This window comes from Cebus imitator, unplaced genomic scaffold (assembly GCF_001604975.1).
Source record: "Cebus imitator isolate Cc_AM_T3 unplaced genomic scaffold, Cebus_imitator-1.0 Scaffold72, whole genome shotgun sequence".
Classification (NCBI taxonomy): Eukaryota; Metazoa; Chordata; class Mammalia; order Primates; family Cebidae; genus Cebus; species Cebus imitator.
In genome coordinates this window covers 6587670-6590647 of record NW_016107387.1, presented here as the reverse complement: position 1 = coordinate 6590647, position 2978 = coordinate 6587670, and positions in this window count along the sequence as shown.

Below are 2978 nucleotides of genomic sequence, written 5' to 3'. Positions count from 1 at the left end.
AGAGACGGGGTTTCACCATGTTGACCAGGATGGTCTCGATCTCTTGACCTTGTGATCCACCCGCCTCGGCCTCCCAAAGTGCTGGGATTACAGGCTTGAGCCACCGCGCCCGGCCTGCCTTTGCACTTTCACTTCCTTCTTCCTGGAAATCTCTTCCCTTACCTCTCCTTATACCTCCTTTTGGGCATTTAAGTCCTTACATGAACAGTCATTTCCCTCCCAGGAGTTCAAGGCTGCAGTAAGCCACAGTTGCACCACTGTACCCAGTCTGGGTGACAGACCAAGACTGTGTCTCAGAAAAAAAAGTTGCCTTCTCAGTAAGGCCATTCCTGACCATCCAGGCACTCTCTGGTATATTAGCCTGTTCTATCTTTTTCATGTACAATATTAACATTATTAGACTGGGGGTGGTGGCTTACGCCTGTAATCCCAGCACTTTGGGAGGCCAGAGCGGGCGGATCACCTGAGGTCAGGAGTTCGAGACCAGCCTGATGAACATGGAGAAACCATGTCAATCTAAAAATACAAAATTAGGCAGGTGTGGTGGTGCATGCTTGTAATCCCAGCTACTGAGGCTGAGGCAGGAGAATCTCTTTTTTTTTTTTTCTTTATAGAGATGGGGTTTCTCCATGTTGTCCAGGCTGGTCTCGAACTCCTGACCTCAGGTGATCCGCTCACCTTGGCCTCCCAAAGTGCTGGGATTACAGGTGTGAGCCACTGCGCCCTGCAGGAGAATCTCTTGAACCTGGGAGGTGGAGGTTGCGGTGAGCTGAGATAGTGCCATTGCACTCCAACCTGGGCAACAAGAGTGAAACTTTATCTCAAAAAAACCAAAAATACAAAAATTAGCTAGACGTGGTGGTGCACACCTATAATTCCAGTTACTTGAGAGGCTGAGGCAGGAGAATTGCTTGAACCTGGGAGATGGAGGTTGCAGGGGGCTGAGATCGTGCCACTGCACTCCAGCCTAGGTGACAGAACAAGACTCTGTCTCAAAAATAATAATAACAATAATATTAACATTATCATATTTGTTTGCTTTTGTTTATTGTCTACTGGAGTGGGAGACCCAGGAACACAGGGACCAGAATAGTAATAGCACCTGGCTCTGAGCAAATGCTCATTAGATATGCATCGAATGGGCTGGGCAAGGTAGCCCACGCTTACAATCCCAGCACTGTGGGAGAACAAGGTCGGTGGATCACCTGAAGTCAGGAGTTCAAGACCAGCCTGACCAAAATGACAAAACCTCGTTTCTACTAAAAATGCAAAAATTAGCCAGGCACGGTGGTGGTCACCTGTAATCCCAGCTACTGGGGAGGCTGAGGCAGGAGAATTGCATGAACCTGGGAGGTGGAGGTGGCAGTGAGCCGAGATTGCGCAATTGCACTCCAGGTTGGGCAACAAGAGTGAAACTCCATCTCAAAAATAAATAAATAAATATATATATAAATAAAGGTATGCATCAAATGAATGAATGGGCGTTGGGGCTGGCCTCTGAAAGGTAGGCAGTCTTCCCGCACAAAGGAATGAAATGCACAGAGGTGTGAAGTCAGGGGTAAGCACAGTCTATCCCAGGAGTGGCTGGCTCAGATTCAGGAGAGGACTAGATGTGGACTAGCATGAAAGGAGGTTGGGGACACAGGATGGGTGTAGATTGCGAAGTGCTCTGCAGTTTAGACTGAAGAATCAGGACTCTATCCTGCTGGGTAATAGGAAGCCACTGAAGAACTTTCAGCTGAGGAGTGGCCTAATTAAAGCTGTATTTTGAGAAAATTAGTCCCGACTCTGCCGCAGAATAGACTGAAGCAGGACCAACTGCATAACTGTCAGGACCCAGTGCAAAAGGGACATGCAGGGCCCCTTGTTCAAAAAGTAGGGGAAAAAGTGCCATTAGAGTCACTAAAATATAAACTTTTTTTTTTTTTTTGAGACAAACTCTCACTCTGTCACCTAGGCTGGAACGCAGTGGCATGATCTCGGTTCACTGCAGCCTCCACTTCCCGGGTTCAAGCGATTCCTCCCTCAGCCTCCCGAGTAGCTGGGACTACCACCACTCCTGGCTAATTTTTGTATTTTTTACAGTGATGGGATTTCCCCATGTTGGTCAGGCTGGTTTCGAATTCCTGACCTCAAATAATCCACATGCCTCGGCCTCCCAAAGTGCTGGGATTACAAGCATGAGCAACCACACCAAGCCTCAACTATTTTCCTTTCATCAACTTCTCATGGTTTTTGTTTTAGAGACAGGGTCTTGCTATGTTGCCCAGACTGGAATACAGTAACGTGATCCCTGCTCACTGCAACCTCTGCTTCCCGGGTTCAAGCAATTCTTCTGCCTCAGCCTCCTGAGTAGCTGGAATTACAGGTACGCACCACCATGCCAGGCTAATTTTTGTATTTTTACTAGAGACAGGGTTTTGCCATGTTGGCCAGCCTGGTCTTGAACTTCTGGACTCAAGTTATCTGCCTACATCAGCCTCCCAAAGTGCTGAAATTACTGGTGTGAGCCACTGCACCCAGCATGTCCACTGAATGATCTTCCAGTCTCAGCCTCCAAGTAGCTGGGGTTACAGGTTCATATCACCACACCTGGCTTTCTCATGGTATTTTTTTCTTTGCTATTTAATGTTTAAATGTTTAAAACAGGCCATTCGAGGTGGCTCACACCTGTAATCCCAGCACTTTGAGGGGCTGAGGGAGAGGATCACTTGAGGTCAGGAGTTTGAATCTGGCGAGCATGGCAAAACCTCGTCTCTATCAAAAATACAAAAATTAGCTGGGCGTGGTGGCAGGTGCCTGTAATACTAGCTACTCAGGAGGCTGAGGCTTGAGAATTGATTGAGCCTGGGAGGCAGAAGTTGCAGTAAGCCGAGTTCATGCCATTGCACTCCAGCCTGGGTGACAGACTGATACCCTGTATCAAAAAACAAAAAGATGTTACTTCTAATTGCTTCCCAAATTGAATGAGAACTTTG